The 14,977-nt window shown below is 44.2% G+C and overlaps 1 protein-coding gene across 2 annotated transcripts in view; it reads right to left on the bottom strand.

Moving 5' to 3' along the window:
• FOXK2 (forkhead box K2) overlaps positions 1-14,977 on the bottom strand; it is a 67,865-nt gene that overhangs the window by 22,438 nt on the left and 30,450 nt on the right. The gene's annotated exons all lie outside the window — the stretch shown is intronic.

Raw genomic sequence — 14,977 nt, 5'->3', positions numbered from 1 at the left:
GGAAGGCATGCAATAATATTTTATAATTTCCTAAACATTGTTTTATCCTAATAAAAAGTGAACCAAATTTTAAGGACTATCTGTAATTGTCATTATGCATATGACCATTTACATTTCTGGTAAGCCCCAAAATTATCCCACTACAACAGCAATAACATAATTCCCTGAAGGTCTATTTGTGAATGAGCTGGAAACATGGTGCCATGCATATAAAATAATCTATATAGAATCCATTTATATTAATTTATATTAATGATCAAAATCTAGCTACCAGTTTTTAAAGATTACCTCGATCTCATAAACTTCAGCAATATTTTTATAAAATAGCCAGTTTGGCAATATCCAAACACCAAGCGCAGGATCCGTGGCAAGAATATCAACTGCTGAATTACTGAAAAAAGCAAGAAATGCTGCCCAGAAAAGTCTTACCTTTCATTCCTGCCACTCTGCAATAGTTAAGCAAATTTAACAATTCTACATTCACAATTAAATTAATGAATCACATACTGTTCCTGTATGCAAATACATACATACTGATAAGAGTATCTCTAAAAGTATATCTGAATTTACAAGAAAGGGCAGCCAAGATAATCAAGGGACTGACCCCTCCCCCCAAAAGGCAACAACATTAGGAGCTTTCTGAAAAGGAAGAGAGCTAGCGCAAGGAGGACAATACAGAAAAATTTGTTGCCTAGAGCTTACGATCAGCCAAGGAAGCTGATGGGCAGTACACTCAAGATAGACCAAAGGAAATGTTTATTCATACAATGCAGAATCAACATATGGGCTGCTACCATGGGTTATGGGTTATGGTGAAAGCCAATATGGTGTTGCAGTTCTAAGCTTTCTACTAGAACCAAGCTCCCACCTCAACTAACTCACAATCTAGAGGTCAATTTCCCTCTAGAACTATTACTGCCATAAAATCTATTAACATTAATTGAGAAGTCCCAACTTTGTTCAATGTACTTACTCCTAGGTAAAACAAAGTTTGAATCCACTGTCAACCAACAAAGTTTTATTCAAGATATAAGCTTTCATGTGCCTACCAACTTCTTCAGATAACAATGAAGTGGAAACTACCAGCACATATATATAGATAGCATGTGAAGGGTGGGCACTACTCAAACAAGAGCTATTGCATGCTCAATCAATGACTATCCCAAAAAGACGAAAACACTGCAGGAGCTCTAAGAAGCCTATTTGGATGAACAGAGAACTTCAAGAGGAACTAAGAAAGAAAAGGGAAATGTTCAGGAAATGGAGGGAAAGAAAGAGCTCTAAAGAAGAGTACCTACAGGTTACTAGGCACTGTAGATCAATCATCAGAAAGGCCAAAGCTGAGAGTGAGCTAAGATTGGCCAGGGAAGCCCACTGTAACAAGAAAAGATTTTTCAGTTATGTGAGGAGCAAACGTAAAGTAAAGGAGGCAAAAGGCCCACTGTTGAGTGCAGATGGACAAACTCTAACGGAGGATGCAGAGAAAGCAGAAAGGCTCAGCGCCTATTTTACATCTGTTTTTTCCCACAGGTCAAAGGGTTTAGGCACATCTAGAGATGGCAGTAGCCAAGAGATAGTGTCTTGGTGGCAGGTTGACATGCACAGAGAGGTTGTTGAGAGGCATTTAGGTGCATTGGATGAGTTCAAATCCCCTGGGCCGGATGAAATGCACCCGAGAGTGCTCAAAGAACTTTCCAGAGAACTTGCACAACCCTTGTCCATCATCTTTGGGACCTCTTTAAGGACTGGAGATGTTCCGGAGGACTGGAAGAGAGCAAACGTTATTCCAATCTTCAAAAATGGGAGGAAGGATGACCTGGGAAACTACACAGTGGGTACATCAACAATTGGTGTCTGCAGAATTCCTTCTGTGTATTCTGGCGTAGTGTAATTTTCTTGCATATGCAGGTAACTGCCTGCTGGACATAGGCTTGGGCCATTTTTCCCTAAACTGCCTTTATTGGGAAATATCTGGGAGCTAGGTCCTCTGGGGGAAGAACATATTGCCAGGGGGTCTCTCTGGATCCAGACTACTAGACTGGTCTTCCTCCCCCTGTGGATGTTTTAGAGTCAAGGCTGTTAAGCATCTTGTCAGAAGATATTGATAGTCTGACTTAAAAAACCTCTTTGAAATTTCAGGTAACTCGTTTTCCTCTATTATTTCCTCATCTGGGAGGAATTCCCTCTTCCCTCTAGTAGATCCACCTTCAGAGGAAGGGGGGTAATAATGAGGAGGGCTGTAATGGGCCTACTTTAGTTTGTCAGGAGCCCTCATAACTATGTTACTCCTCCCTGCTGGATACGGGGAGTATTGACTGCTCCATCTTTGGTTCTCACTCCCTCTCCTTTTGAGCTATTTGAGATTACTTTTTCTACCACATCCTTAATGCATTCTAATAAGTCCTCTGAAATTGAAGTATGCCCCGAAGGTCTCATTACTTTCCTCTTTGTCTCCCTCATCTCCAGTCTTCTCATGAGTTAAGTAGGGACAGAACTGCACTGGCAGTAGTTTCTGTTTCATCTTGCTCCTTCCCAAAATGGTCGCTGCATCTTTCATTTAGAACCTCCATCTCCTTCCTTCATCATTTGGGGCTCTTCTGGGAATGCTCTCCATTTACCAGGGTAGGGTAGGCCCAACAGGGCACACCCGCTGGCATCTGAGATTCTGAAGCTCCCAGCTTGATCCAATTTATCTCCACCCAGTACCCAGATTAAGAACTTGGAAGTTCCTGCCTCCCTGTATCAGAGGTGGAAAATCACCCAGGGTGAGAACAGTTTGTTCTTTACTAACTTCCCAAACTAGTAATGGGCAAGTGTTTCTTTAAGATCACAAAGTTGTAAGATCAGGACTTAGACTTCAAGCTTTGCAATGCCATTTAGTATAAGGGCACACATCTAGTTTGTGCTTCATGTCACTCCCCAAGGGGTGGTATATAAATTATTATTTTATTTATTTAGATTTTTATACCGCCCATTCCATATGGCTCTGGACAATTTGACTAATTGACTAACAGGAAAAAAACCAAAGCAGTATTACAGGGTATTTATTCTGCAATCTCCCCAAACTACTTGCTGTTATCTAGTCTGTCAATAGGGCATGCATCTAGAAGAAGAAGAGTTGGTTCTTCTATGCCACTTTTCCCTACCCGAAGGAGGCTCAAAGCGGCTTACAGTCGCCTTCCCATTCCTCTCCCCACAACAGACACCCTGTGGGGTGGGTGAGGCTGAGAGAGCACTGATATCACTGTCCGGTCAGAACAGTTTTATCAGTGCCATGGCAAGCCCAAGGTCACCCAGCTGGCTGCATGTGGGGGAGCGCAGAATCGAACCTGACATGCCAGATTAGAAGTCCGCACTCCTAACCATTACACCAAACTGGCTCTCTAAATACTCTTCATGCTGCCAAGGTTCCACGGTAGCACAGGACAGACTGTTCAGCTCTCATTCTGGGGAGAGGGTATCCCCATATCTTATGGGCAAGGAGGAAAGTCTGAGGTTTTCCTTTTGGGACGTTAGTAAAGAATTTATTATTTGGCTTATATACTGCTCTTTTCAGCACGTGCATTCGGGGGGGGGGGGGTTACAGCAGTAGATTAAATCGGTTTATAAAACAATTTAAACCTCAAAAAAGTTAAATAACCCTTCTTCCCCCAGCCATCTTTAATGTGGCCTGCCGAACTGGCTGTAGGCAAGGTAACATAAACCACGGAAGGATAGAAGGGAGTGGGGACATGAAAGGAGAGAGGCCCACATCATATTAGACTGCTAGGCCTGGCAGAAGAGTGCTGTTTTATAGGCCCTGCAAAATTGTGATAACTCCATCAAGGGTCCTGATCTCGGCTGGCAGCTCATCCCACCATGCTGGAGCCCGGGCTAAAAAAGTCCTAGCCCTGGTCAAGGCCAGGCAGATGTCTTTAAGGCGAGGGATTACCAACAGATAGAACAAAGTGTTCTCTGGGGAGCATATTGATAGATGGTTACTCAGCTACACAGGGTGTGGATCACGTAGGGGCTTAAAGATCAATACCAAGACCTTGAATCTGATCTGGAACTCAACTGGCAAGCAATGCAGGTGTGAATCCCAGGGCCTGAAGACAGTCAACAGATCAGGGTGCTGTCTTCATGACTTACCTGTGAGCATATTAGAATACTGACTGACCATTATTAGAAGCAGAATGTTGGATTAGATCAGCCTTTTTCAACCTTCTGATTGTGGAGAACCCCCTGATATATTTTTCAGACTTCAAGGAACCCTAGAAGGGGCGACATGCCCTTCAGAGATGTGGGCATGGAAGTAAGTTGTGGGAGCCAACCAATCAATCAATTGATCATTCACTGTTTCCATTGTGGAGGAAGAGTCTAGGCCTATATAGTAACAAGAGAAGTGGGCTCCAGTGATGTACAGTGATGCTAGCAGCCATCCAAACGTCTGGAAAAGGTTGTGTAATCCCAGGGCTCCCCAGATCCTTGGTTCAGAATCCCTGGATTAGATGAGCCATGTCACCTAGAAAGGTAGTTTTTACTTAAGCTGAAAACAAAGCAGTTACTAGTTCTTCCCTAATCACTACAAATTTCATACTCAAAGGTGGGTGGTTTTTTTTTACATATTTACTCTTCCAAGCATGTTCTACTACCATTTCAGCTTACATTACTTTTTCTACCAGCAAAATAAGAATCACTGGTTAATAGCAATTAGCACATATTGTAGTCCATTCTGGGAAAAACACAGCACAAATCATACCATGCTTTGCAGCATTAAACTATGTAAAATGTAAATCTCTACAACTAATACAGAAGTTAGCCTAAAGAAACCAAACACATCCTTGCAGAGTAAAATGGATGCTGAAAGAAATCTGTCTGTACGCCACAGTTACTGTAGAAACCAAGCTCTTCACCATTTTCTCCAAGCAGATGACACAAAAGAGCTAGAAAGCAGGGATTGATGGGAAGTAGCTTATAAAGCTGCTTGTCACATCTGCTGCAGGGAAACCAGACACGAATTCATTAAAACTGCCCATGTAATGCTTCTGGAATTTGAGGCTCCACAGTCTGCAAGCACAAAAGAAACACTGCCTATGGAAACACTGCACTTCTTTAGGTATTTGGCATCTTTAAACACAGACTAAGCACATGCCCATTGTGTGGTCCTTTTGCAATTTCATCTTCAATTCTAAGTAAATGCATTAATATGATCTGTCTGCAAGAAGACTGCAAGTTTAACATTTGTTCCAGATTTACAAATGGTTGTTTCAGTAACTTAGACAGCCTATTTTATTTTGGTGTAATACAAAATTTTCTTCTAAAATCAAACTAATTTCCTCTTTCAGTTTAAGCTTCCCTGCTGTTAAATTAGTTTACTCTATAAAAAGATTTTCTTCTATAAAGATTTTTGAGCACTGTGAATTGGAATCATAGGTCCTTTTGAGTAAGTAGTGGAAGGAGAGATGCTGTCCCTTAGGGTCACAATTCTTACACAAGAATTACACTGTGAGAAAGTGGAAAGGTCATTCCGTGATAACTTTACTATCAATTACAGGAACAGTATATCTCCCTGTAATGGAATTTTACATTACTAAGTTAAATTGAAGATTATATTTACATGTATATAGTACAACAAAAAATTAATGAAAAAGGCTGTACACTGGATTCCATACCTGAAATCACAATTATGCCCACTGGGAGAAGTTGGATCACTTTATGGTTCATAATATTAGTAACTTATGGACCCAAACCAGCTTGGTGTAGTGGTTAGGAGTGCCGACTTCCAACCTGGCCATTGGGATTTGATTCCCTGCTCCTCCACATGCAGCCAGCTGGGTAACCTTGGGCTCGCCACACACTGATAAAGCTGTTCTGATTGAGAAGTAATATCAGGGCTCCCTCAGTCTCACCTGTCTCACAGGGTGTTTGTTGTGGGGAGAGGAAAGGGAAGGTAATTGTATGACTCCTTCGGATAGAGAAAAGCAGCATATAAGAACCAACTCTTCTTCTACTCTTCTAAAACGTAGAAGCTATGCTTTGTATTCTGAAGTAATATTTGTGGCCTTGCTATTAATACCTAGCTGTAATTTAAAATGTATGTTTTCATGCTCATTAATTCATTTCCTAAATGGAATGAGCAAAAAGTCAGTTTCATTGTTACTCAATCTGTCTAGCCCTGTTCTAGTTTTCCAGCCAGTTCCAATGTTTTATGTAGACAGTATTTACAATAACCTCTATAAGGAGTGAGATACACTTTTAAACCCAATTACATTTGGGAGCAATTCAATATATGACTTTTACTTCAAAAGACTAGAACACAATCTATTAAATATATAAGCTGCTTTGGTACCCAATGGAATGCAAAAGCAGTCTTGTATATAGTGCCGAATACGTTGACTTGTAAACAAGTTAAAGCCTAGTTAATATATAACCTTTTTGTTCCACATTTCCCTAGACAGGCCAAGTCTGCATGTAGTCCAACAAGATCGACATTCAACACCACAAGAAGCAAAGCACAGAACTATAAAGGGGTCTGATTAACCATTAGAGAAGCATGCTAAATGAAAGAGGGAAGGTGGGTAGCCTTTGGACCACTGAAAAGGTTATGGTGGAATCAAAGGATCCACGTGCATAAAAGCCATATCGGACTGTGGCAACAATAAAGAAGGGAATTTGGCAAAACTGAGTAGAAAAGCCAGCAATACACAACCCTATGAGTACTGAATCCATGTCTAGATTGGTGATGGAAGAAGGCTTCACATCCTAAGAATCCTGTCTTACCCTGTTACCTACTGTTATGATTGTCAGTTTTTAGTCTGACGAAGAGTGCTTGCACTTGAAAGCTCATGCCTTGAATAAATCTTTGTTGGTTTTAAAGGTGCTACTGGACTCTGATTTTATCCTGAAACTTCAGACCCCCCCATCTTTCAGACCTGCCCTACAATCTGAGAACAACTGTCCCAAGGGCCCAAATGGCCATCAATGTCAAACAAGAAAGCTGAAGGAGACCTGGCACCCTTCTCTGCTAGATATCCATACCAGCAGATGTGCTGCAAGCACACCTGTGGTATATGGCAGCTGACTGGTAGTGGGCTGCAGGGATGGAGGGATTTCACCATATTACAAGAGCATTCTTTGTGTCTCTAAGATGGCTGTAGCACCTAGGTCCTATAAATTAGTGTGCATTCACTGACAGCTTGTATCATAAGATTCTAATCAGGGGTGTCAAACATAAATCCCGTCCCATCCAGGTCCGTTACCCAACCCACAAGGAAGAGGAGGGTGATGGCAGCAGAAGAAAGAACTGTGAAAAGCCCTGGACCAGGTGGGCTGACTGAAGGGCCCATCTCCCCCATTCCTCTTTTTCTTGGTTTGGCCACTGCTCTCCTCCTGTCAGAGATGGGGTAGTTGTTGCCTGACCATCAGTGCACCTCCCTTTTGCTTTAGCAGCAGAAGCCACCTTCTTCAGCACGGTCACCATCACCTACTTCTCCTCAGCCCACCTCTTTTTCTCTGCTATGATACTGGAGAAGTGACCCATTGGGAAGAGGAAAAGAAGGCAGCAGGGAGAAAAGCATTATGTGTGAAGGTGTTAGTGGAGGGAGCTGCTGATGGAAATGGGTATTAGGGGAAGTGCACGAATGGGAATGCCAGACTGTATCTGGGAGCAGGGATATAAGGGACTGGAAGGAGGACAAGGAAGGGAAGAGTTGAGATGCATGCAATGGGGCACATGGTGAGAACTGTTCTCAGAAAACCATGGGAGAGGAGAATAAATATAGCTCTTAGGGGGGGGGGGTGGCATGGAAAAGCAGGGAGGCAACACACCATTTCAGTGGTTCATTTCACACCCCTCCATTTGGAATTGGGGGGAGTGAAACAGATGGACCCAAACTGGTATGTCCATTTTGGAGCTTTTGGTTTAGTTGGATTTTGGGGGTTTGGTTTAAGAACACACTGAAGCGGAACTGAACCAGAATTTTCTGGTTCATGTCCATTCATAACAGTATTCCTTTAGACAATCATCAAATGCTTCCTGGAGAACTATCCAAATCCTAATGTGAAGAGCCAGAAAGCAATAAATGGAAAAATGCTTTAAAGATCTTTTTAAAGATTCTGAGTAGATACTGCTGCTAATTACTTAAATGACAAATTCATGAGTCATCAAATGAGGAAATTTTTAAAGTAAAATCAGTGACATCAAATGTAAAACCAAGTTCTGTTTTGTAAACCGTTATCTAAATCAAGACAAAAATAATTTATTTAAAAAAATTACAACCCCATTACTATACTAATGGCTCTGAACATATCCTTATCCATTGTTCCTCTTAATATGTGTGAAACAGCCCTGGGGGTGGAGAGTGTCCTGGCTGTCCAAGATAGAATAGGGCCAATCAACTCCCACCCTCCTTCCCTGGATGCTAGCCACTTTGCTCTCAGAAGCCTGAGAGACACACAGAGAGCCCTGCCAAATTGCAAACGAACCCTGATTACCTGCTTTGGCTCCTGCTGCAAGGAAGAGAGAGAGAGACAGAGACAAACTGCAAACGAACCCCAAACTCCAAGCTTCCCTGCTAGGAAGGAGCCCTGATTACCTCCTATGGCTCCTGTTGAGTGTGAGTGAGTGAGTGAGAGAGAGAGAGAGAGAGAGAGAGAGAGAGAGAGAGAGAGAGAGAGAGGGAGAGGGAGAGGGAGAGGGGGAGGGAGGGAGGGGCCTGCCGGTGTCCCCTGGGTCCTAGTGCCCACTGCGTTCCTGGTTACTATGGACTTTCTTGCTAGTCCAATTGTAAAAGTCTATATGTTACTGAAAGAGAAAAAAAGCAGGAGCCACTGGCCACTTTAGCTATAAATTGTAACATCTAGCTCAAGAATCCCCCACTTTTTAAAGTCTGTGGGTGCTTCTGGGATTCTAACAAAGGATGAAAGACAGAACCCCCAAATGGCTGCTGCAGAGGGCAGAACTTACCACAAAATGTGTGCCACAAGACGGACAGCCAAGCACAGATAGGAAGCCCAAGTACATAGAAGAGAGGAAATTAAAAATACACTTGGAAACAGGAATGGGAACTGTGACAAAGAGGGATGAATACTGTAACAACGTTATTTTAATTTGAACAGCCAATCTTATCTCCATTTGTCAAGTCCTGCTGGGAGGAGCCTCATCTACTTTATTAAAAACTAGCTTTAAGGCCCGCTGTAGGGAAAATACAGCGGGCGCTAATGGGCAGGCAGCTGGGGGTGGGAGGCAGGCCACTGGAGGGGTGGGGAGTGATGGGTTTTGAAGGGGACGTCCCCCCCTGCGCTTCCCGTTCCCGGCGACTTTGCTGGGTCTCCGCGGGCCTGGCAAGTTCCGTGTGGAGGGGGAATGGGTGGGGAAGCGGCGGTAGAGGGCAGGCTGGGGGGGAGCTGCCCTGGCGGCTGGGGCAGATGCATCATCGCGGGGTGGGCCACCAGATCTCTCCCGGTGTGTTCAGAGTGGAGCTGACCTGGCTGGCGGGGCAGACAAAGCACCATGGGCTGGCCAGGCAGATCTCCACCAGCATGGTCCACAGCTCGTGCAACAGCTCCGTTACCGCGTCCGAGTGAAGTGGGCGCGGCTGGCGCCTCGGCTTCCACTCGAGGTGTATTGATGACCAGCTCCCTGGATCACGGTGACCCCAAGGTGGTTGGCCACGGCAGCAGAAGTAGCTGGAGCAGTAGAGGGGTGGCCTGCGAGGGCTGTCCCGTGGTGGCTCCTCCCCCGCACTGTGGGTAGCAAGTCCCGGGGCAATGGGCCAAGCGGAAGGTGCGCTATGCCCACCTTCCAATTGGCCCCTCCGCTTGTCAGTCCGGGCCCAAAGGGCCAATCCGGGATTTCGATCCTGGAGCGTGGTATACAGATGAGATGGGTTCTAAGAAAGGTACTGGCAAGCACCATAGCACCATACTGGGGACCCCTATCTAGCTGTTTGAAATTTAAGAAATATGAACCTAAGAATCTGAAGAAGTACATGGCCTAGTACAAAACTGGCATTCAATATCTATTCAGAGGTGGGACAGCCATCCTGAGTGGGTAAGTGTTGAGTGGCACTTAAGCTATGAGACAGGTACCTCCTCCCAAACCTTACCAAAAATATTAAGTGGAACAGATGTTCTAGTAAAGCAAGTTTACACAATATACATCTACACCATGTTGCTTGATTCCAAACAACTTACCAAAGAAATGAATGTGGAGGATAGGGCTTGCCTTTTTAAAAGGAAATCTCCCTTAATAATTAAAGAAACTAAACAGGAAATATGCTATATCTTCTTTGCATTATACAGCAGTAAGAAAAATCACATAACATATACAGTGACTGCTTAAATAAGGAAAAACTATATTGTTGTTCAACTATGTTGAAATAGATGAATGCAGCAAATAAATTAGATGGGGATGATCTTCACCACCTATTCCATTCACCCATTTCTCTTCTTCCCGCTCCTTTCCATTCAAACTCTGGTGTCCATCTTTTCCTGGTACAGAGAAAAACAAGCCATTTATTTATTTAGGGAACACATATGCAGCCTCTCCAGAGACCTGCTTTATGCAAAGCAGACTTCACTCTCAGAGCACCTTTCTTGCTGTCTTGTACAGAAGATGTGCTATCTTTAGCTAGCTGCCTCTAGATTCATTAAGAAAAGGCCAGAAAGCATAACGAAGGATTACCATCTCTGCATTCTCCATCAATTTGTGTAAAGGACAACGGGATGCAAATACATGAAGCTATCCTTGCAGAAAATCAGACAAGTGCAGTATTGTCTGCCTCTGACTGTCAGTGGTTTATCAAGGTCTCAAGCATGGAGATATTGTTTTCAGCACTCGCTACCTGACGGCCTTCAACTAAAAATACAAGGACTGAACCTGGAACTTTCGGCATATAAAGTATAGGCTCTTATCACTGAACCATGCCCCCCCCCCCAGGAAGAACTCAATCATACTGTGTTTCCTCACTAGATCACACCCCCAAGTGCTTCTAGCAGCTTCTAGGGTTGGACACTTCGGCAACCCTAGGCCAGTTTCCCCATTTTAGGATTTCCCCCCAATCTTTAAAAGGCTGGCAGCCCTTAAAGGCAAAAAGGAGAGCCAAGTTGTAGGTACGTGCTAAATTAGCAGCGTACAGTCAAAGAAATGAAGCTAAATATGTAGTAATCAAAATACATTATACAAGAAGCTCAGATAATTTGCAATTCAGGTGCTCATCTGAAGGCAATTACTACTTCCTGGGTCATCAAAAGTCAGAAGTGACTTGATGGTACTTAACACACACATCACTTGCCCTCATCTGCAAGACTATCCTACATAATCTTTGCTCTATGGCAGTGGTCCCCAACCTTTCTGAGGCTGGGGACCGGCAGGGCATGGGGCCACGCCCGCGCATCTGGCCGCACCTGCGGGCTGTGCCCGCACATCTGGCCACGCCCTTGGGCCACGCCCGCACGGGCCGTGCATGCGCGATGTGCGGCCCGGCCCTGATTCCCTCTCCCTGCCCTCCCGCAGTAAGAAGCTTCCTGGGCCGCAAGCTTGCGGCCTGGGAAGTTTTTTCCTGCGGGGGGGGGGGGGCGGGGAGAGGGACCCGCGGCCTGGCGCCATGGCCGGCCTGCAGGTTGGGGACCACTGCTCTATGGGACTGTTAAGACTCCTCTGGTCATCATCATCATGGCTTTTGACCTGATACAAACAGTATGCTAACATTCTTTGTACTCCGTCTCAAGTCTGCCCAGTGATAAGGTGCAATGAGTAGACAAAGATCCAACAGAGGATTTCCGTAAATTAGGTGAAAGAGAAAACTTCCATCTGGTTTTCCCTTCCACTGCAGATATCCAATTCTTCCCTCATGCTGTTCCTAGGATTGCAAGTCTCTCAGGAAAAGCATTTTGGGCTGCAGTGACAGGGAAGTCCCTTATGACAATGTTCTGCCAGATCCTAAGTAATCTGAGTTTCACATTAATTCTGTAGGGATTCTGTCACCTCCTATTTTTATATATCAATCAACAACAGACCAGTAAATGAAACAGAATTATGGATAATGGATAAGACAAACCAAGTGTCTTTACTTTGTACTAGTCAGCTACCTTCTATTTTAAATCAGGAGCATTCCTTCTTCTTCCCAAGATGTTGCTACCCCTAACACTCGGTAACTATGTAGTTTAATGAGGATAGTCTAAACAATTAACAACCACTCCTCTCACTTTCCAGTGAGAAGCCTCTGGGCTGACTATTTCCTCTTGTGGCAGTACCTGCTAGGCAAGCAGTAGTACCTCCCACTTCCACATGGCAGGCTGGATATAACTTTAAAGGCACTATTGATCTAAATATTCTGTTCACTGCACAGCCCTTCACATGCATGCCCAGTAGCATGGAGCCCTCTTCAGTATGGTGCCATGGTCCCCCAAGCTCATTTTTAAAATGGATTTCACTACTAATCACTAATAAAATACTTGTTAAGTAAGTTAATTTAATTTCTGTGTGTGCAGTATGCTAAATAGTAAAACTTGCCTGAGCAAAACAAAGAAACATTCATCTTGGCTGTCATAAAGCCCACCATGCAAAGCAGCAATTATCCTCTAGAGCAGTGGTCCCCAACCTTTTTATCACCGTGGACTGGTCAATGCTTGACAATTTTACTGAGGCCCGGGGGGGTAGTCTTTTGCTGAGGGACGTCGCCACCGCCGTCTGAGCTCCTGCTCCACTTGCTTTCTCGCCGGCACCCTGGCTTCCCACTGCCCAAGTGGGGTGGCCTGGCCCCTTCCGCAGGATCGCCAAGTTGGTGGTCGCAGTGGCAGCAGCAGGCTAGCAGCCGCGGGGAATTAGTGGCAGCAATGACCAGCGACGGAGAAACTATGGCACTAGCCGCCTCCATGCTGCCTCCAGATTGTTCTGTACCTGTGCACGCACTCGAATGCCTGCGCATGCTGCCCCCACTGCCTCAGTTGGGGTCGTGGCCTGATGGCAAGAATCGCTGTTCTAGAGAAATGATTTGTGAGATTTGGAAATCACTTGTAAATTTGGAGATCTCCAGGTGCCACTATGAGGTTGGCAATCCTAGCAAGACCTGAGAATATATTTTCCTGGAGTTTGAAATGGCTACCAGGCAATGGGAAACCTGGGAAGAAAGGAAACCTTGTGCAGGCTGTGCATAATACTTGGACTGGTTAGGGATGCTAACCTATATTTGGTACCTGGGGATCCCTTAGAATTACCGTTCATCTCCAGACTACAGAGACCAGTTTCCTGGAGAAAATGGCTACTCTGGAGGATAGACTCTATGGCGTTGGACACAGTCCTCTCCTGCTTGCATATCTGAATCCCTTTGCTTGCAAAAGCCTATCTCAAGGCATTTTCTGCTGGTGGACCTCTGAAAAGTAATTCTGAGAGGGGAAAATGGAAGGAGCCAATTGGGGGGGGGGCGGAGAATGCAGCAAATTCAGTTCTTCTATCCTACTCCTTTTCCATTGTATGTAAATACAAATTCATTGTATGTAAATACCAAAACACCCCTACACATCACTGGCCACTTTAAGGGGGGGGAAACCTTCCCCAATAAGGAGAAAATCACCCTGGTACATTTTTAAAAAGTTTTATATTTTAAAACAATTTTCTTCAACCAGAGTATTCTTCTGGGGCTCTGGAGGAACCCTGGGTTACATTCGTTGGTTAGGAATGTCTGATTTAGGCTAACCCATTAAGAAGAGTTCTTTCTAGCACAGTACTAGACCAATACAGAAAAAAGTATAAACCCAGTAGCACCTTTAAGACCAACAAATATTTATTCAAGGCATGAGTTTTCGAGTGCAAGTATTCTTCCTCAGACTATTTAAGGACTCTGATTTTGTTGTGCTACTTTAGACCAACACGGCTACCTATTTGAATTTATAAAAAACTATGCAGCATCCATGTACTGTGATACACAGGAAAGAGATTAGGAGAATTACATGTGAGAACTCACAAAGACTTGCGGGAGGGCATCTCATTTCAACCCTACTCCACTATTTCCCCTTTCTCTTCCTTGGCTGCCTCCAAAGTTTCTTCCCTTTTCCTGCTTATTTCTGTCCTTCCTATCCAACAGTCACTCTACCTTTATCTGCCCCCAGTTTTAGCTGCCTCAGAAAACTATGGCCCCACTTGTGTGGTACCAGCTGCTGGGCCAGGCCTAATTGAATGATAGGGAACCCTAAGGAACTTGTGGGAGGGGTACATCACTTTTCTCTGTGTTCTCCCACATTATATTCTCTTTTCCTCTTTGTAGCAAGCCCCATTTTTCAGGTTTGTAGAAAGGAACATTAGCACTTACTATGAGCGTTCTGCTCTGAGGAAAGAAGGGCATCTTGACATGGATGGTTCCTATTGGTCCATCAAGGAGGCAGGACTAAAATTCCTCCAGGCTCCCTGTCTCCTATCTTGTGAAAAACAGAGACACTTTCTTGATATATAAAGCTCCTGATTCCAAGAACTTTCTGACCAAAAGTCGTCAGAATCAGGGCCTTGATTCTCAACCACTTACAGAACTTTCCTCAATATGGTAATTCTCAAAGCATTATCTATACTAAAATATTAAATAAACAATTAGGAGTTTAAGAAACAAGTACACAGGACAGGAAACAAGGTGGCATTATAGAGTCTGAGAGAGGTCAGAAAATAAATATAAAATAAACATATAGAAAACAGCTTATTATCCCAGCATTCAGATCAGGGTCGGACAAGATGCCCTCCCTTCCTCACAACAGAAGGAACTCTCAGTGTAAGGGTTCCTCACTCTAAGGGAGAGGGCATATGGACATGTGACATCTTGCAAAGTATTGTCCAATGTCATGTGGGAAAACCAGTCCCCCCCCCCCCCGACACTTGCTATGATATTTTTCTTCTGAAGGCTATCAGCTGAGCAAGGATATTCATTTTGTACAGCGTGATGGTCTATAGAAATGAGCATGTGCCTACCTTAAGATTTTCTCAATGGAAGTTTCAGCATCCAATGCTGTG

This window comes from Paroedura picta, chromosome 3 (assembly GCF_049243985.1).
Source record: "Paroedura picta isolate Pp20150507F chromosome 3, Ppicta_v3.0, whole genome shotgun sequence".
NCBI classification, from domain to species: Eukaryota; Metazoa; Chordata; class Lepidosauria; order Squamata; family Gekkonidae; genus Paroedura; species Paroedura picta.
The sequence above is the reverse complement of the archived record's forward strand: the minus strand, read 5'-3'. Positions and strand labels throughout refer to the sequence as shown.